This window comes from Entelurus aequoreus, linkage group LG15 (assembly GCF_033978785.1).
Source record: "Entelurus aequoreus isolate RoL-2023_Sb linkage group LG15, RoL_Eaeq_v1.1, whole genome shotgun sequence".
NCBI lineage: Eukaryota > Metazoa > Chordata > Actinopteri > Syngnathiformes > Syngnathidae > Entelurus > Entelurus aequoreus.
Window position 1 is genome coordinate 41,080,880 of NC_084745.1, and position 22,129 is coordinate 41,103,008.

Sequence of the window (22,129 nt, forward strand, 5' to 3'; positions counted from 1 at the left end):
ATAGGGCACACCGGATTATAAGGCGCACTGCCTATGAGCGGGTCTAGTCAGGTCTATTTTCATACAAAAGGCGCACAGGATTATAGGGCGCATTAAAGGGGTCTTTTTTTTTTCTTCTAAATGACCAGCTCAGTGGCCTTGTGGTTAGAGGTTGTGAGTTCAAACCCCAGCCGAGTCACACCAAAGACTATAAAAATGGGACCCATTACCTCCCTGCTTGGCACTCAGCATCACCAAAAATTATTACTGAGTGCGGCCACCACTGCTCTGCTCACCTCACCTCCCAGGGGTTTAACAAGGGGATGGGTCAAATGCAGAGGACAAATTTCACCACACCTAGTGTATGTGTGACAATCATTGGTACTTTAACTTTAACACTACCTTGTGGTTTACAAACATACTTGCCAACCCTCCCGGTTTTACCGGGAGACTCCCGGTATTCAGCGCCTCTCCCGATAACCTCCCGGCAGAAATTTTCTCCCGATAAACTCCCGGAATTCAGCCGGAGCTGGAGGCCACGCCCCCTCCAGCTCAACGCGGACCTGAGTGGGAACAGCAGCGACAGTCTGTTTTCACGTCCGCTTTCCCACGATATAAAGAATGTGCCTGCCCAATCACGTTATAACTGTAGAATGATCGAGGGAGAGTTCTTGGTTTCTTATGTGGGTTTATTGTTAGGCAGTTTCATTAACGTCCTCCCAGCACGGTAACAACACACAACAACAGCAGTCACGTTTAGTCTACCGTAAAGCAGTTCGTCTGCCGTAAACAGCAATGTTGTGACACTCTTAAACAGGACAATACTGCCATCTACTGGATAGCCTCCGGAACACTGAAATTCAAGTATTTATTTTATGTATATGTATAATAAAATAAATATATATATATATATATATATATATATATATATATATATATATATATATATATATATATATATATATATAGCTAGAGTTCACTGAAAGTCAAGTATTTCATACATACATACATATATATATATATATATATATATATATATATATATATATATATATATATATATATATATATATATATATATATATATATATATATATATATATATATATATATATATGAAACACTTGAGTTGGTGAATTCTAGCTGTAAATATAGTCCCCTCATAACCATGCCCCCCACCCCCCACCCCCCACCTCCCGGTATCGGAGGTCTCAAGGTTGGCAAGTATGTTTACATAACATGTAATGGTGGTTCTTTGGTCAAAATGTTGCATAGATTATGTTTTACAGATCATCTTCAAGCCGCTTTCTGACAGTCGCTTCAAGATGCACCGTTTTGTGACTTATTTATTTATTTCTCCGTCATCTTTGTTGTAGTGGTGTAGCGAGCAAGTACGGTAGTGGAAGAAGTGTCAAAAGATGGCGCTAACTATTTTAATGACATTCAGACTTTACTTAAATCAATACCGGAGCAGCATCTCCTCATCCATGGCTCACTTCTGCAAAGCCGGAAATGTGTCCCGTGAAAAACAGTCCGACCGGAACTCTCTAGTAAATAAAGTTCCATCCATTTTCTTGGGTGAATAATTTAAACTGACTAAACCGGTATGTTTTAGCACTTTCATGGCGAGTTTACTGACAGATAATTCAGAACTTTACACTACTTTATATTAGAAATGGCAACAGCGGAGGATGAATGTCACATAAGAAGAAAAAGAAGAAGCTTATCGACTACGGTGTTGCCACGGACTACAAAGGCGGACGCGTGCAAATTCTCAGGACTAACGCAGATCAGCAGGTACCAGAAGGGAAGAAAAGTTGCTTTTGCATAATATTGCCAAACAAAACGCCTGATAATGTCTTACCTTATACACACCATAATAATACTCATGTGTTGAAACACAGTACAATCCATCAAGCGGTGCGGCTTCATAGCTTACCAAAGTTGTACTAAACATTGATATATTTTTGAGCGCCGTGTGTAATGTTCTATACTTTCAATGGAACATATAAAATGTTGGTGTTGTTTACCTGAGTCATACTGCAGTCTACACATATCTCTTATGTGTGACTGTCATCATATTGCAGTCTACACGTATTCTATTGTCTCTTATGTTTGACTGCCATCTACTGGTCACACTTATCATTTCACCATGTACCAAATAAAATAGCTTCGAGGTCGGTAAGCACAACAAAAATGAGTCCGTACATTAGGCGCACCGGGTTATAAGGCGCACTTGTCAAGTTTTGAAAAAATGAAAGGATTTTAAGTGTGCCTTATAGTCCATAAAATACGGTATTTATAGTCACGCAAAAATATTTTCTTTCGAGGGGGGGCCCTAACAGAAAATATTTGAGAAGCACTGTGTTAATGATAGAAAAGGACAGATTTGTTGGCCAGATTTGAAGGACATTTGGAACTTTTTTAAAGTGGGACAGCCTTCGCGCAGCGCAATGACGTCAGCACCACACAAATGCGCATTGCAAAGAATGCCGAATTGAAACACAGCTTATAACGGGGGGTGTATATTACAAAGCGTGAAATTGTGGTTACATACCTGTGCTCCAATATAAATGTCCAGATGAAAAACGGCTCAAGTTGGGCTGCACTCTCTGTCCAGCTTCTCGCATTGTCAGCCCACGTTTGGTGTCAAGATCAAATTTCATTTGAGAGTTGTCTTCTTTGGCCATGAACTCCTCTACCCTTACCTTTTCCCCTTCCTCCCCCTCCCTCTGCAACATATTCTGTTGTTGTAAAAGAAAGAAGTGCTCACCTGTGGTCTTTATATCGTGCTTATTCCCTGATTGAAGAGTTAACAATTAAGCATTCAGGTGTTTGGCCAGGTGGCACATTTAATGTCCAATTAGCTCATGTAGTGTAATTTTGAATGGCAGTGTTTTGAAATTGTAAACATGTGACTTTATGTCAGATTGCAGTGTTGGCGCTAGATGGGGTCCCAGAATTCAGTTATAAACATTCATTCACTTATAAACATTCATTCACTTTCTTCTTTCCTTCATGGATGTAAATTACCGCTGCAGGTATTTTTTTCTATATTTTTATTTAATATTGTAGGTGTATTTATTTCAGTATAAAAGTATAAAAAGTTTTTTGCTTGGGTCATGAAATGATGATAATCGTGTGCCAGGACATATATGCATATGACACATTTAATTGATTATTCTCACCTGTATGTACAAACCCCGTTTCCATAGGAGTTGGAAAATTGTGTTAGATGTAAATATAAACGGAATACAATGATTTGCAAATCATTTTCAACCCATATTCAGTTGAACAGTGTTTCCCACACATTCATTTATTTGTGGCGGCCCGCCACGAAAGAATTACGTCCGCCACAAATTTAAAAAAATAAAAATTAAAATAAAAATAAAAAAATAAATATATATATATATATATATATTTTTTTTTTGTCCTGTCCAGCTTCTCAGGAAAATCATATAGTTGATGTAGATGCCCATATAGGCTGTTCAGATTTACTTTACAAAAGAGAAGTGTAGGATACTTCTCTTGTTGCCTTATTTGTATTTGACCACTACTGTTTTCTGTTTATTTGTTACTGACTGTGGCAGGACACCTCTGCCTCTGTTTCACTTTATGTTGCTGGTAAATAATATGGTTGTAGTAGTAGGCTAAAGTTAAATTATTTAGTATGCACTAATTAAAGGGGCAGAGCTTTAAGAGACATTTTAGCTTTTATATTTTATAAGATATATTTTTTGTAAGAACCACAATTAATAAATATATTTCAGTGAATAACTTATTGTTCAAATCTGTATATAAATATGTACATAAAGTGTTGTAATTATATTGTAAAATGGATGGATGGACGTTTAAAACAAAGCTGTTATTATTAATTAGTAAGTATACATTGTTTGAGCCTTTTTAGAGAAAATCATATCATTGTTGTAAATTATGCAAATTACTTGATGATGGCATGGTGACCACGCCCATAGCCACGCCCATAGCCAAGCCCCCACCGCCACAGGTATCTTGGCAGTTTATGGGAAACACTGTTGAATATGCTACAAAGACAACATATTTGATGTTCAAACTGATACATTTTTTTCAAATAATCATTAACTTTAGAATTTGATGCCAGCAACACATGACAAAGAAGTTGGGAAAGGTGGCAATAAATACTGATAGAGTTGAGGAATGCTCATCACACACTTATTTGGAACATCCCACAGGTTTGCAGGCTAATTGGGAACAGGTGGGTGCCATGATTGGGTATAAAAACAGCTTCCCAAAAATTGCTCAGTCTTTCACAAGAAAGGATGGGGCGAGGTACACCCCTTTGTCCACAACTGCGTGAGCAAATAGTCAAACAGTTTAAAAACAACGTTTCTCAAAGTGCAATTGCAAGAAATTTAGGGATTTCAACATCTACGGTCCATAATATCATCAAAAGGTTCAGAGAATCTGGAGAAATCACTCCACGTAAGCGGCATGGCCGGAAACCAACATTGAATGACCATGACCTTCGATCCCTCAGACGGCACTGTATCAAAAACCAACATCAATCTCTAAAGGATATCACCACATGGGCTCAGGAACACTTCAGAAAAGCACTGTCACTAAATACAGTTTGTCGCTACACCTGTAAGTGCAACTTGAAGCTCTACTGTGCAAAGCGAAAGCCATTTATCAACAACATCCAGAAACGCCGCCGGCTTCGCTGGGCCCGAGATCATCTAAGATGGACTCATGCAAAGTGGAAAAGTGTTCTGTGGTCTGACGAGTCCACATTTCAAATTGTTTTTGGAAATATTCGAAATCGTGTCATCCGGACCAAAAGGGAGGCGAACCATCCAGACTGTTATCGACGCAAAGTTCAAAAGCCAGCATCTGTGATGGTATGGGGGTGCATTAGTGCCCAAGACATGGGTAACTTACACATCTGTGAAGGCACCATTAATGCTGAAAGGTACATACAGGTTTTGGAACAACATATGCTGCCATCTAAGCGGCGTCTTTTTCATGGACGCCCCTGCTTATTTCAGCAAGACAATGCCAAGCCACATTCAGCACGTGTTACAATAGCGTGGCTTCGTAAAAAAAGAGTGCGGGTACTTTCCTGGCCTGCCTGCAGTCCAGACCTGTCTCCCATCAAAAATGTGTGGCGCATTATGAAGCGTAAATACGACAGCGGGGGCCCCGGACTGTTGAACGACTGAAGCTCTACATAAAACAAGAATGGGAAAGAATTCCACTTTCAAAGCTTCAACAATTAGTTTCCTCAGTTCCCAATCGTTAATTGAGTGTTGTTAAAAGAAAAGGTGATGTAACACAGTGGTGAACATGCCCTTTCCCAACAGCCATGAAATTCTAAGTTAATTATTATTTGCAACAAAAAAATTAAGTTTATGAGTTTGATCATCAAATATTTTGTTTTTGTTTTTGATTGATTGATTGAGACTTTTATTAGTAGGTTGCACAGTGAAGTACATATTTGCACAGTGAAGTACATATTCCGTACAATTGACCACTAAATGGTAACACCCGAATAAGTTTTTCAAATTGTTTAAGTCGGGGTCCATTTAAATTGATTCATGATACAGATATATACTATCATATATACTATCATCATAATACAGTCATCACACAAGATAATCACATTGAATTGTAGTGCATTCAATTGAATATGGGTTGAAAAGGATTTGCAAATCATTGTATTCCGTTTATATTTACATCCAACACAATTTCCCAACTCATATGGAAACGGGGTTTGTAGATCATCAGTCGTTTAAAAACCGCCACATCTACACTTTCATGGCAAATAATGCCAACAAACTTAGCATTTTGCAAGTTAGTTTCAATGTCATTTAATACAGCGGCACTCAATGCCTCTAGCATTTCGTCTCTGGCTTTAAGAAGGCGCTATGTGGGGTGAGTGACGTGTGTAAGTGAGTGGGCAAGTTAGGAGAGGGAGCGCTAGCATGTTCAGGAGTGTTATTAGCCTGGTGGATGTCCGCTTGGCTTTGTGGAAAACATAAATAAAGAGTTGTAACGAATCAACGGCCTCTTCATTCCGACCAAAGAGTGGAACTGTAGGGACCCAAATTGGAGGGTGTTTTTTGGTGCCTGGTGAGGCTAGATCTTTGAAAATCAGTGCACCCGGTCGTAAAGGTGTCCTTTTTTATAGCCCGTTTACATGGCGTGCAAAACATATTTCCATGTTCATAAGTGAGCCATTTGCTGAAAAGTGGCTCCTGAAGCCACTTTTCATTGAAGCTTCGCTTCTTGGGTTTATTGCTCGCCATGACAAAAACAATAACACGCAGGAGTCGTGGCGACTTGTCCAGGGTGTACCCCGCCTTCCGCCCGAATGCAGCTGAGATAGGCTCCAGTCATACTTGCCAACCTTGAGACCTCCGAATTCGGGAGATTGTGGGTGTGGGGGGTGGGCGGAGTTCGAGGGGGCGAGGCCGGGGGCAGGGTTAAAGGGGAGGAGTATATTTATAGCTAGAATTCACTGAAATTAAAGTATTTTTATTATACATATATATACATATACATATATATATATATATATATATATATATATATATATATATATATATATATATATATATATATATATATATATATATATATATATATATATATATATATATATATATATATAGCTCGGTTGGTAGAGTGGCCGTGCCATCAACCTGAGGGTTGCAGGTTCGATTCCCGCTTCCGCCATCCTAGTCACTGCCGTTGTGTCCTTGGGCAAGACACTTTACCCACCTGCTCTCAGTGCCACCCACACTGGTTTAAAGGCCTACTGAAATGAATTTTTTTTATTTAAACGGGGATAGCAGATCTATTCTATGTGTCATACTTGATCATTTCGCGATATTGCCATATTTTTGCTGAAAGGATTTAGTATAGAACAACGACGATAAAGATTGCAACTTTTGGTATCTGATTAAAAAAAGGCTTGCACCTACCGGAAGTAGCGTGACGTAGTCAGTTGAACATATACGCAAAGTTCCCTATTGTTTACAATGATGGCCGCATGAAGTGAGAGAGATTCGGACCGAGAAAGCGACAATTTCCCCATTAATTTGAGCGAGGATGAAAGATTTGTGGATGAGTAAAGTGCAAGTGAAGGACTAGTGGGGAGTTGAAGCTATTCAGATAGGGAAGATGCTGTGAGAGCCGGGGGTGACCTGATATTCAGCTGGGAATGACTACAACAGTAAATAAACACAAGACATATATATACTCTATTAGCCACAACACAACCAGGCTTATATTTAATATGCCACAAATTAATCCTGCATAAAAACACCTGCGTGTTTGTTATGCTAGCTCCTAGCTCCTCTGCTAGCTCCTAGCTCCATAGAACACGCCAATACAATTCAAACACCTGATCAACACACACAATCACTCAGCCCAAAAGACCGTTTACCTAACCCAAGGTTCATAAAGCTTATATATTTTTAAAAAGTTACGTACGTGACGCGCACATACGGTCAAGTTATCGAATGTTTAGCAGCCAAGGCTGCATACTCACGGTACCTGATATTCAGCTGGGAATGACTACAACAGTAAATAAACACAAGACATATATATACTCTATTAGCCACAACACAACCAGGCTTATATTTAATATGCCACAAATTAATCCTGCATAATAACACCTGCGTGTTTGTTATGCTAGCTCCTAGCTCCTCTGCTAGCTCCTAGCTCCATAGAACACGCCAATACAATTCAAACACCCGATCAACACACACAATCACTCAGCCCAAAAGACCGTTCACCTAACCCAAGGTTCATAAAGCTTATATATTTTTAAAAAGTTACGTACGTGACGCGCACTTACGGTACGGTACGTGTTATGCTAGCTCCTAGCTCCTCTGCTAGCTCCTAGCTCCATAGAACACGCCAATACAATTCAAACACATGATCAACACACACAATCACTCAGCCCAAAAGACCGTTCACCTAACCCAAGGTTCATAAAGCTTATATATTTTAAAAAAGTTACGTACATACGCAAAAAAAAGCCAAAGCTGCATACTCACAGTAGCACGTCTGCGTCTTTGTCATCCAAATCAAAGTAATCCTGGTAAGAGTCTGTGTTGTCCCAGTTCTCTACAGGCGTCTGTGTATCCAAATCAAAAGTCCTCCTGGTTAGAGTCTCTGTTATCCGAGTTCTTCCATCTTGACTGCATCTTTCGGGAATGTAAACAAAGAAGCGCCGGCTGTGTACTGTTGTGGCTGACTACGTTCGAAAAATACGTCCATTTCGCACCGACAACTTTCTTCTTTGCTTGCTTGGCTTCCTTCTCCATAATGCAATGAACATGATTGAAACAGATTCACGAACACAGATGTCCAGAATACTGTGGAATTATGAAATGAAAACAGAGCTTTTTCATATTGGCTTCAATGTGGAAGGCATACCCGTGTTCGTCGGGCTACGTCACGCGCATACGTCATCCTCAGAGGCGTTTCGAACCGGAAGTTTAGCGGCAAATTTAAAATGTCACTTTATAAGTTAACCCGGCCGTATTGGCATGTGTTATAATGTTAAGATTTCATCATTGATATATAAACTATCAGACTGCGTGGTCGGTAGTAGTGGGTTTCAGTAGGCCTTTAAATGTAACTTAGATATTGGGTTTTCACTATGTAAAGCGCTTTGAGTCACTAGAGAAAAGCGCTATATAAATATAATTCACTTCACTTCATATATATAGTACAGTAATGAAAACACAGTTTTACTAACCGTACTTGCTGCTTACTTAAAAAAAAAAAAACACTTACTTTTCACTATTTGAGTAGCTTTTGTTCTGCCATTTGAGTACTGGCGAGCGATCTCTGAATCCGGGAACATATCCTTCACGGATTAGTTGAAAATATCCGCAAATGAGAACGGAATGTTGCTTGCAAGGTGGCCCATAATACTGCGTTGCCGACGCCTTCATGCTTCTCTGACCGTTCATGGGTGACTATATCCATTCGGCCACCGTGTTATGGGTTATAGATAAACCTATGGATAACGGAGACAAATATAATAGTCTCCTTTTCAGGTGAGAGAGGACGCTAAAGGCAGCTCCAATGTGTGTCTATCCCTTTTCCCGGCAAAACTCGAACACCCATATTCTATTAACAACGTCACTTCCCTATCTCTCCCGGAAGTCCCGCCCCCCAGCCACAGTCATTGGCTAACACCCCGTAGCCAGCCGCTACAGTATTAACGTGGCTGGAATAAACACACGCTGTGAAATAGCTCCATGCCTGCCTACTTTATGGGTTATAGATAAACCTATGGATAACGGAGACAAATATAATAGTCTCCTTTTCAGTTGAGAGACGACGCTAAAGGCAGTGCCTTTAAGGCACGCCCCCAATATAGTTGTCCGGCCGGAAATCGGGAGATTTTCGGGAGAATGGTTGTCCCGGGAGATTTTCGGGAGAGGCACTGAAATTCGGGAGTCTCCCGGAAAATTCGGGAGGGTTGGCAAGTAGGGTTGGGTATCGAGTATCGATTGGAACCGGGACTAACTTTCCGATTCTCCCGGTATCGTTCAAAAGTTTAAATTTCGATTCCTATTTTCGATACCCAGTCCGCCGACTGGAAAAAAAAAAAAGAAAAAAAAAAGTCCGCCGAACCGGAAGAAGAAGCCGCTGAGCACCAACGAAGAAGCGCCCACAGCCGGAAGTGTTAGCATAGCCGAGCGAGTCAGTCAAGCTCAAGCATGGATAGCGGGCGTCGGCGGTCGAAAGTGTGGCTTTACTTTACAAAAAAAAAATGCAGAAACCGCGAAATAACAGAGCTCCATGTCCATCAAGAAACGAGTGGAGAGAGAGCTGCAGATGTACCAGGACGTTCCACCGATACTTATGTCTGACGACCCTGCTGCATGGTGGTGGAACCAACAAAAGACTTATCCTTTGCTGTCAGATCGCGCTTTCTCCTATTTATGCGTTCAAGCTTCTTCCACACCCAGCGAACGTGTATTTTCCACAGCAGGAGACACTATCTGTCCAGAACGCTCACGCATCCTGCCTGAGAAGGCGGATATGGTCATTTTCGTAAACAAGAACTGTCTCTGATTTTATACTGTACCTGCTGCTAATCTGGACTGGGTTTTGCAAGTTGTTTCTTATTGTTTATTTGCTTTCCTGCACCAGGTTAGCCCATCAGTGGGAGCACTGTAACATTTTTAAGTACCTGCAGCATCATACACTTGTGTGTGTAAATGTGTTTTCATGAGGTTTTCAAAAATAAAGCTCTCTTGAGGAAAGTGTACCCCTGGGAAAATGTATTCATAATTTATAATATTTATATTCAAATTCATAGATTTGATATTTATATTCTAGTTGAAAACAGCCCTGTGAGGAATTTATAGTAAAGTTCATAAAAAGTTAATAGAATTAAAATTGATGGAGAATGTCAGACTATTTCATTCAGAAAGACTGTAGGTTAGCTAGCTCATTTAAAATATCCTAAACTTTTTTTTGACCCTGCCTCTTAAAAGAATCGGGATTGAGAATCGCCAGGAATCGGAATCGAAACAAAGAACCGGAATCGGAATCGTTCGAATTCAAACGATACCCAACCCTATTGGCAAGTATGGCTCCAGCACCCCAGCGACCCCGAACGGGACAAGCGGTAAAAAATGGATGGATGGATGGAGTCCTCATACCGGGAAAGCAGTATTTGTGATCGATAAAACGGTGAATCAAAATGTAAGAAATTGTACCGGAAAGTGCATTATTTGTAGTCGACCAAAAATGTATAAATAATTTGACTTGGCAAATATGAACAAAACATAATCGGTGAGAAAAAAATATATAAAAATTCCGCGTGCGGGGGGACCACGGACTTCCGGAATTTCGCGTCCTTTCTGATTTCAATGCATAAAAAGACACAAAAAGTGCATTAACGCCAACACTGGAGTCTTGTGTCTTATGCAGAGAACCTTGTTCAATTCATAAAAAATACAAAAAAACGTTTAAATTGCAAAATGTGTTTAAAGCAGAAAATGTGTTTAGACTTTTGGAGGCGAGGTGCTTTTGCTCTCTGTGTGTCAGTTTAAATAATTGTGCTGTGTACCGTATTTTTCGGACTATAAGTCGCTCCGGAGTATACGTCGCACCGGCCGAAAATGCACAATAAAGGAAAAAAACATATATACGTCGCACTGGAGTATAAGTCGCATTTTTGGGGGAAATTTATTTGATAAAATCCAACACCAAGAATAGACATTTGAAAGGCAATTTAAAATAAATAAAGAATAGTGAACAACAGGCTGAATAAGTGTACGCCATATGACGCATAAATAACCAACTGAGAACGTGCCTGGTATGTTAACGTAACACATCATGGCAAGAGTCATTCAAATAACTACAACATATAGAACATGCTATACGTTTACCAAACAATCTGTCACTCCCGATCGCTAAATCCAATGAAATCTTCCTCCCCGGAATCGCCTCTGGTATGTCCTTTCTTTCTGCTGCTCGATTGCCGTTCACTACGTCCAGCTTGTAATCTGCAGTATATGATTTCCTTTTCGGTGCCATTTTAGTTCAGCCCTTCTCAGTTGTTTTAAGTTACCGCCAATGTTGATGTGATCCATTTTAATAGCTACGGCAGTAGCATATAGCACACACCTGGGCATTCTGCGGCCCTTTGTGCGTCCCTGTCCGGCCCGAGTGAGGCCAATCATAAATTACAAAATAAATTTTAAAAAGTATCTATGTCGGGTGTGCAATACAACGGTGCTGCTTTTGCTTTGAAAAGTGTTATTTGTATTACTTCCGTGTGGACGTATGCGCATGCGTGATTGTGAGAGAATTCTGTGAACAGCTGCAATCACAAATTACAAAATAAAGTTGAAAAAACATCTATGTCGTGCGCGCAATACAACTGTGCTGCTTTTATTTTGAAAAGTTTTATTTATGGGCGTATGTCCGTGTGTAACCTGTGAGTGAAGGTGCACAGCGACAAGTGATGCACGGTTTACACCCGAGACGCTAAAAAGAGAAAAGTTGATGACGAATGCCGTGTTTTCAACAAGACATGGACTGCCAAGCAACGTTCCCTCTAAGGTGCGCGCCTGCGCAATTGCGCACTGCTCAAGCGTCGTCTGCGCACAGCAAATATATGCCGCGCACCAAATCAAATCCCATCTGAATTCTAAACAAAATAAACACATTTATTCTGTGTAATTTTGCAATGCAACTTTGAGTGACAGTGACAACAAGCGGCCCTAATGGTGTTCGTTAACACCGTTCAATTATTGTAACGTCTATCGAGATGCTTCGAGGACAGGGATTATATCGATCATTTTATTGAGCAAAACTGTTTATATTCGGCCATAACCACACCAAAAACATGAGTAAAACACTTCTATCTCGAAAAACTAGTCATTTTCTGCCGTACAAACCAGGCCAAAACCAACTTGTCATCTGTCACCAACACGCATACCACTAAACCACTGGTGCGTTTATGGCCACACAAAAAGTCGGACAACTCAAACACCACACAAAGTCATACGTGTGCTTATTTTACTGTCATTTATTATTAATGTTAATTTATTTATATTACTCATGGAATGCTGTTACTAGAAAAAGTTACAGGAATGCACACTTCATCCTATGCTTACATTTCATTGTGCAACATGAGGATGTTTAAGGGGAACTAAATGTGATCTCTGAAAGGGGTACAAATTATTTCCAAAGCAGTGCTTTTGGTATAAAGTTAAGTTAAGTTAAATGAAAGTATTATTATTATTACTATTATTTTTATTATCATTATTATTAATTTTACGGTTTATATCAAAAATAATATTGAGCAAAATTTAATTGAAATATTGTCGATGTGGCCCTCCAGCAGTGCTCGGGTTGCTCATGCGGCCCCCGGTAAAAATTAATTGCCCACCCCTGATATAGCATATAGCAGTTAGCATCCCATGACTCACAATGCACTTCTGCCATGACCGTCCCCCGCCGAATTCTTATTGGTTGACGTGTGAGTGACGATTGCTGACGTGTGTATGACGATTGCTGCCATAAATAATATTATTTTATATTTTACGGTAATGTGTTAATAATTTCACACATAAATCGCTCCGGAGTATATGTCGTACCCACGGCCAAACTATGAAAAAAACTGCGACTTATAATCCGAAAAATACGGTATATCATTTTAGTGTGTTAGCAATTGGGGGGGGGGGGATAGAATTATCACTGGAACACATCACTTTGACACTTTAATAGGCACACAAGCATCACAGTAATACATATTTTTAATTTTCCTGAGGGACCTCTCCTGAAGGAATCAATAAAGTACTATCTATCTATTTAGTCTGTCCAACACATATAATTGCCATAATTATATGCTTCAACAGGAGTCATATATATAGTTAGCAGTTAGTTTGTATCATTTACACTCATAAACACATTAAACAGTTATTTAGTCAAGTACAACGATCGCCACGACGGACGAGTCCGCCATTTTAGGTACACGACGAGAAACACGTCACTTAAACAAGCCTATTAACTTGTTCACTCACTCATTTGTCCGACATATTTTACATTCAAATGCATTTATAATCCATTAATACTGTTGCATTTTACGTGTATATTGTTTGAAACTTCTCTTACCTGCAAAAACCGGAGAATATAGCTTAAGAGGCGCAGCAGTGTGTGGCTTGTATACTTCTTTATTATGGTACTGATTACTTCTTCTGCGTGGACTTTTGTTCAGCTACTGGTGCACACAGTGTAGACGGCCCTCTGCTGGCCAAAACCTATACTCAATTATATTGATAAGAAAAAGTACTTCTTATAGTAGGAAATAATAAATTATATTTTATAAGGAATACAAAGGGTGCGACTATTTTCTGTTTATTTTTGTGTCTTAATCTATGATATTAATATATATGATAATAATACATCCACAAATATATCTTGTGTCGACCAAACACATATTATAAAACAGAATTTGAGTAATTATTTTTTTGTTAAAATATATCAAAATCGAAATTGTTATTCTCACCTCCATCCTGAGTAATTATAAAACACAGTTTGTGATTTGCAAAATCTTTATTCTATTTGTGAAAATGCAATAAAGACACATTTAACCCTTTTATTAGCATGTAGACCACATTAATCCAGGTCCAGATCACAAACCGTTTAACATAAACCTTTTAAATCTGGACCTGGATTAAACTATAGAACATGAAGATTAAAGGCCTACTGAAATGAGATGTTCTTATTTAAACGGGGATGGCAGGTCCATTCTATGTGTCATACTTGATCATTTCGCGATATTGCCATATTTTTGCTGAAAAGAATTTAGTAGAGAACATTGACGATAAAGTTCGCAACTTTTGGTCGCGGATAAAAAAGCTTTGCCTGACGTCACAGGTTGTGGAGCTCCTCACATCTGCACATTGTTTACAATCATGGCCACAAGCAGCGAGAGCGATTCGGACCGAGAAAGCGACGATTTCTCCATTAATTTGAGCGAGGATGAAAAATTTGTGGATGAGGAAAGTGAGAGTGAAGGACTAGAGGGTAGTGGAAGCGATTCAGATAGGGAAGATGCTGTGAGAGGCGGGTGGGACCTGATATTCAGCTGGGAATGACTAAAACAGTAAATAAACACAAGACATATATATGCTCTATCAGCCACAACACAACCAGGCTTATATTTAATATGCCACAAATTAATCCCGCATAACAAACACCTCCCCCCTCCCGTCCATATAACCCGCCAATACGAATCAAACACCCGCACAACACACTCAATCCCACAACCCAAAGTACCGTTCACCTCCGCAAAGTTCATACAGCACATATATTTCCCCAAAGTTACGTACGTGACATGCACATAGCTGCACGCACGTACGGGAAAGCGTTCAAATGTTTGGAAGCCGCAGCTGCGTACTCACGGTACCGCGTATCCAACTCAAAGTCCTCCTGGTAAGAGTCTCTGTTGTCCCAGTTCACCACAGGCCAATGGTAAAGCTTGACTGTCATCGTTCGGGAATGTAAACAATGAAACATTGGCTACGTGTTTGTGTTGCTGCAGCCGGCCACTAATGCACTGCTTCCCACCTACAGCTTTCTTCTTTGCTAACTCCATTGTTCATTAAACAAATTGCAAAAGATTCACCAACACAGATGTCCAGAATACTGTGGAATTATGCGATGAAAACAGACGACTTAATAGCTGGCCACAATGGTGTCCCAAAATGTCCGCTACAATCCGTGACATCACGCACAAACGTCATCATACCGAGACGTTTTCAGAAGGATGTTTCGCGGGAAATTTAAAATTGCACTTTACTAATCTAACCCGGCCGTATTGGCATGTGTTGCAATGTTAAGATTTCATCATTGATATATAAACTATCAGACTGCGTGGTCGGTAGTAGTGGGTTTCAGTAGGCCTTTAATGAAAACAGTTTTTTAATTGTGAAACTTTTATTGTATTGGAAAAATGCAATAAAGACATATTACCCCGAAAGGGACAAGCGGTAGTAATTGGATGGATGGATAAAAAAAATGTTTTTAAATCAAAGACATCAGTGATTCTCAAACGATGGTACGTGTACAACTAGTCAGAGTCGTGTTAAAAGAGAGTATGGACCACTTAGTCTCCGTGACTACAGGGCGCCATGACTGCTACTATCTTTGAGCTGATGCTATGTGCTTCTGATAGGAAATACAGTAATAAAATATATTTTATAAGGAATACAATGGGGGCGACTATTTTCTGTGTATTTGTTGTCTTAATCTATATTAATATATGTGATATTAATCTATCCACAAATATTCTTGTGTCGACCAAACAGATATTATAAAACACAATATGAGTAATTATTTTTTTTGTTAAAATATATCAAAATCGAAATTGATAAGAGGTAAAATCTTCTAAATTTCACCTGAAACCTCGGACATTTAAAGCTGTTTTACCATTGCATTATTATCTCACCTGCACCCTGAGTAATTATATAACACAGTTTGTGATTTGCAAAATCTTTATTCTTTTTGTGAAAATGCAATAAAGACACATTTGACCCTTTTATTAGCATGTAGACCACATTAATCCAGGTCCAGATAACAAACCGTTTAACATAAACCTTTTAAATCTGGACCTGGATTAAACTATAGAACATGAAGAATTATGAAAACACAGTTTTTGATTTGTGAAACTTTTAGTGTATTTGTAAAAATGCAATGAAGACATATTAAAACATTTTCTTAATTATGGACACCAGTGATTATCAAACGGTGGTACATGTACAACTACTCAGAGCCGTGTTTAAAGAGAGTATGGACCACTTAGTCTCCATGACTACAGGGCGCCATGACTGCTACTAACTTTGAGCTGATGCTATGTGCTTGCGGCGCTTCCCTGTTAGTTTTTCGATGTGTAAAAATGCCCTGTTGTGCTGCTCCACCCGCGAGAATTGTGGAAATCGTTTACATCGCTTTTCCCACAACCCCGAAACAAGACAAGTATGGGAAGTGAAGGTTCACAATTAATTAATTAATTTAAGAGATGGTTTGACAAAAACAGACTATCTTTCAATCTCGGTAAAACTAAAATAATGCTATTCAGAAACAGCAGACAATAAGACATTGAATGAGTAAAAGAAACCAAATTGTTGGTGTATTATTAATAAAGTGAAAATCTCATAAAAAGTGGAAATAAATATGTCAATAATGAATAGAAGTTACTCAATATTCTCTACTGCTCGCCAGTGTTACCGTATCTGAGTTATTGTGCAGAAATATGGGGAAATAAGTACAAAAGTACACAGATTCATTTCGCATGTTACAAAAAAGAAAGATTAGTTAGAATAATACATAATGAGTGATACATACAGTGATTAGAAATACATTGGAGGCAGCCACAACAGTGGACATACCGTATTTTCCGGACTATAAGGCTCACTTAAAATATTATTTTTTCTCAAAACTCGACAGTGCGCCTAATATACGAAATAATTCTGGTTTTGCTTACCGACCTCAAAGCTATTTTATTAGGTACATGGTGAAATGATAAGAGTGATTAGTAGATGGCAGTCAAACATAAAATATACGTGTAGACTGCAATATGACTCAAGTAAACAACACCAACATTTCATATGTTCCATTGAAAATATAGAACATTACACACGGCGCTCAAAAATCTATCAAAATATACAAGTACGACTTTGGTGAGCTATGAAACCGCACCGCTTGATGGATTGTACTGTGTTATTATGGTGTGTGTTTAGACATATTATCTGGTGTTTTGTTTCGCAATATTAGGCAAGAGCAACTTTTCTTACCTTCTGGTACCTGCTGATCTGTATTTGGGATCTGCATAAGTTCTGAAAAATTGCGCCAGTCCGCCTTTGTAGTCCGTGCTGACACCGTAGTCGATAAGCTTCTTCTTTTTCTCTATCTTCTTGTTATGGGACATTCATCCTCCGCTGTTGCCATTTCTAATATAAAGTAGTGTAAAGTTCTTACTTATATCTGCCATGAAAGAGCTAAAACATACCGGCATAGTGAATTTACATTATTCACCCAAGGAACTTTAGCTATTAGAGTTCCGGTCGGACGGTTTTTCACGGGACACATTGTTATTGCACTAGTGAGCCACGGATGAGGACATGCTGCTCTGTTATTGATTTAAGTAAAGTCTGAATGTCATTAAAACAGTTAGCTCCATCTTTTGAAACTTCTTTCATTCCCGTCCTTGCACGCTACACCGCTACAACAAAGATGACGGGGAGAAGACGCTGCCGTAGGTGAGGCACATAAATAAGACCGCCCACAAAACGGCGCAACCTCAACCGACTGTCAGAAAGCGGCTTGAAGATGGTCAGTAAAACATAATCTATGCAATATTTTGACCAAAATGATACCCTCACGAAATAAAAGCATGTTTTATTGTAAGTTTATGCACTTGAATTTGTTAAAAACTATATAGAGACGTATTATTTTGGTTTATTTCGTCAAAAAAACGTCAGAACGATAGCAATTGCATGCATCCAGGCACAGCCGCACACGTCCTTGGTAGAAAAGATGGCACCTGTTGTTTAGTTGGCCGTACTCTCTGTATACACGACTCTGGCTAGTGGTACACGTATCACGGTTTGATAATCACTGGTACATACCATCAATCTGCCGGGAACTGCAGATACGAATCAGCCTTTGGCTACATTCGGACACATTTACATTTTTTATGTTCATTCGTGTGCATTGTCCCATGTAACAAATATATAACAAATATAACAGGCGGTGACTTTCTCTCAGAAGTTTTATTACACATCTTTAAACAAGTTTCTTGGTGTCTAGTGGTGAAAGTTAATGAATTAAATTATTTAATGTTTCTGTGCAGCTAATTAGCAAATGTGTTACAGACCGGTACTGGGTCGAGGTCCAGATCAAAAAACACTTTACCTGCACTTTTCAATTATGGACTAGATCAGGGGTGTCAAACTCATTTTAGCTCAGGGGCCGCATGGAGGAAAATCTGTGCACACGCGGGGCGGACTATTAAAATCATGGCATTAAAACTAAAAAATGAAGACAACTTCAGATGGTTTTCATTGTCTTACTTTGGCCAAAAATAGAACAAACACATTTTGAAAATATTACAATAAAAATATAGAAAAAAATACCAGCAGCGGTAAAGTTTAGATCCAAATTTACATATGTATAAAAATGTGTTTTCTTTTGTATTATTTTTTTTAATGAATTAACTTTTATGACAACCTTTTTCCAAAACACAAAATAGAATGTGAGATATAACAGGATAAGGCATACATTTAACATTTGTTTTCAGAACGGTTACAAAAAAGTGGGACCCCAAAAATTTACTGTGGGACCCCATTTTGTAAATTCCTAGCTCCAACACTGATGGAGTATCGGTGCGTGCAAAACAGCAGCAGGCGGCTGTGGCCTGCGGGCCGGTTCTAATACTAATCAAACATCATCATCACCATAGATAATTCATTCGGGCCTTGACTTTGACACCTAGAGACGAGATTATCCCAAAGACCCTAAATATGAACAAAAACTGTTTGTGATTTGTGAAACCTTTATTTACCGATGCACTCCCATTGTTTTAATTAAAACTTTTTTCTGATTCTTATCGGTTATTTGTTACACCCCAAATAATTATTCATTTTAAAAATATACATATTTTAACAACATACATGTTTTGTCAAACCACCAATGCTAACATGAGGTAGTTGGTGGGGGTATTGTTATATTTTCTAGCTCGGAAATGTAACTTTGAGCAAGTTGCAAACACTTAAACGTACAAACACAAGTGCATAGTGTGCCACATGGGCGGAAGTGGGGATTCTTTCAAAATAAGATACACGTAAGACAAAAAAGTAAAATAGCTTTATTATTTATTTGTGGTCCGGTACTGGGTCTGGGACTGGAGGTTGGGAACCCATTGCAACCAAAGACATCGTTGTCATACGTACAATAATTATCATAACTGTACATTATCCTATTTGTACGATGTAGAATAATTCCAACAATCTCAAACATATATACATGCTATTAGCAAACACATTCTGCACTGCACAGGATGTTGTGCAATTTTTCACTTGCCTCTTTACAACCAGGTGGTGGCGCTGTCGTGCCAGTGGCAGCTGTTTCCCAACAATGTAGTTTATGTAAAAGTAAAGTGAATTATTGTTATAACTGTACCGTTTATGGTCTGTGATAATATGTTCAGTTTCAGTTTATTTCGAACATGCATACGATACAATGTAATTCATCACATATTTTACAGTTGTTTCATTGCGGCACGTCCGAAAAGGAGTAGGAAGAAGCTGAGTTTATTTAATCCTACCCCTTTTCATACCATAGCAATTTTATCCTATTTCTTTGTTCTCTGTAACAGAACAGTGAACAAATAAATAAATGATATACCATAGTAAGTTAACACATATTAAATACATAAATAATCTTTGTCTCAATAAAAGACAATTTAAAATTAAAAAACGGTTCAAGATGTTTATCATAATTCTTGTTCTGTGTACTTTGTGAACACTTGTAGTTTGAACAGTCTCTTAAACTGAATCATATTGGTGCTTTGTTTGATTTCTTTGGTTAATCCGTTCCATAATTTAATTCCACATACTGATATGCTAAAGGTTTTAAGTGTTGTACGCGCATACAAATGTTTTAAATGAGATTTTCCACTAAGGTTATATTTCTCCTCTTTTGTTTCGAAGAATTGTTGTACATTCTTGGGTAGCAGGTTGCTTTGTAAATAATTTTAGCTGTTTACAAATGCACCAAATCGTTGAATTTCAATATTTGTGATTCAATAAATAAGGGTTGGTATGTTCTCTATATCCAACATTATGTATTATTCTAACTGATCTTTTTTGTAACACCGTTAGTGAATGAAGTGCACATTTGTAGTAATTTCCCCATATTTAGGATAGGACTTTATTGTCATTGCACAAGTACAACGAAACTATTTCTACACAATAACTCAGATATGGCAACACTAGAGAGTAGTAAAGAATATGAAGGATATTGGATGGATATTCATTACTGTTGTAATCATAATATGGTATTGTGAATAAACTTGAAACTAAAAAAAAAAAACTAAAAAAAAAAGGGATTTTTGGTCTAGAACATGTTTTGCTTTGTTCATTATTGACGTGTTTCTTGCTACTTTATGTTGTATATTTTTTACATGAGATTTGCAGTATCATCTACTATTAAACCAAAAATGTGTTTTCTTTTACCCTTTCAATATTTACTCTGTCTATTTGTAATTGTGTTTGACTTTCTCTTCTACTGTTACCAAATAGCATTGTTTTAGTTTTTACTGAGATTCAAAGATAGTCTGTTTTTGTCAAACCATCTTTTTAATGTGTTAATTTTTTGTTATTATTTGTATTAGCTTCTGTGTGTTCACTCCTGAACAAAATGCTGTTGTGTCATCTGTGAATAATACTAACTTTAAGTCCTTCGTAACTTTACAAATGTCCTTTTATATAGAGATTGAACAATTTTGGTCCGAGTATTGATCCCTGAGGTACGCCACAAAATATCTTTAGCTCTATGGAAGTTTGTTTGCCTATCTTCACGTATTGCTTCCTGTTGGTTAAAAAGCTTCTAATCCAGTTCAATACCAACCCTCTGATTCCATACTGTTCTAATTTGTTTATTCAGATATTATGATTAATTGTGTCAAATGCTTTTGTTAAATCCATAAACACTGCAGCAGCACATTTTTTAATATATATTGCATTTTTTATCTCTTCCGTTATTTCGATTAATGCCATTGGTGTTGAGATGTTGGCTCTGTATCTGTATTGGTTGTATGTGAGTGTTTGGTTTTTATTTATGAATTTGTCTAATCTGTTGTTAAACAGTTTTTCAATAATTTTCGAAATTTGTGGAAGTAGAGAAACAGGTCTGTAGTTTACAAACTGGTGATTGTCACCAGTCTTATAAATCGGTACGACTTTTGCTATTTTCATTTTATCTCGGAATTTGCCTGTTTGAAATGATAGGTTGCTGATATATATTAAAGGTTCTGAAATCTCTTCAATAACCTTTTTTTATCGTTTCCATATCAATTTCGTAGCAATCCCTTGAGGTCTTGGATCTACCTTTTTTCACAATGTTGATTATTTCCTCTTTCGTCACTCCTTCTAGGAACATAGAATTGGGGTTTCTATCTATGGTGTCATTCAAGTCCTCAACTGACTCGGGATCTGGAATCTTTTCCTCCAGATTTGGTCCTATGTTCACAAAGTACTTAATGAAGCTTTTAACTACTTTGTTCATACTGTCATTATTTTAAATTTCCATATAAAAAGTATTTAGGATAGTCCTTTTTAGCACCATTTTTAATAATGCTATTTAGGATGCCCCATGTTGCTCTCATATTGTTTTTGTTCTGGTCCAATAATTGACTGTAATATTATTTTCTACATGTTCGTAGTGTGCCAGTTAGCTCGTTCTTATACGTTTTGTACTTGTTTTCTGCTTCTGTAGATCTTTGTGTCATAAATGTTCTGTATTCGTCTTTTTGCAAGCATTTTTCAGTCCTTTTGTCATCCATGGTTGATTGGTTTTCTTTTGCTTTTTACTAAGTTGTTTCAATGGACAGTGTTTGTCATAA

The 22,129-nt window shown here is 38.1% G+C and overlaps 2 protein-coding genes across 7 annotated transcripts in view; one reads left to right on the plus strand and one right to left on the minus strand.

Moving 5' to 3' along the window:
* The window catches only part of LOC133630158 (uncharacterized), a 64,025-nt gene extending 50,337 nt beyond the window's left edge, over nucleotides 1–13,688 (minus strand). For all 6 annotated transcript variants that reach the window (XM_062021549.1, XM_062021547.1, XM_062021550.1 and 3 more), the window contains exon 1: nucleotides 13,618–13,688. The gene's annotated coding sequence lies outside the window, so the exon portion shown is untranslated. The remainder of the gene's footprint in view (nucleotides 1–13,617) is intronic.
* LOC133630157 (MORN repeat-containing protein 3-like) overlaps nucleotides 1–22,129 on the plus strand; it is a 53,656-nt gene that overhangs the window by 11,489 nt on the left and 20,038 nt on the right. The gene's annotated exons all lie outside the window — the stretch shown is intronic.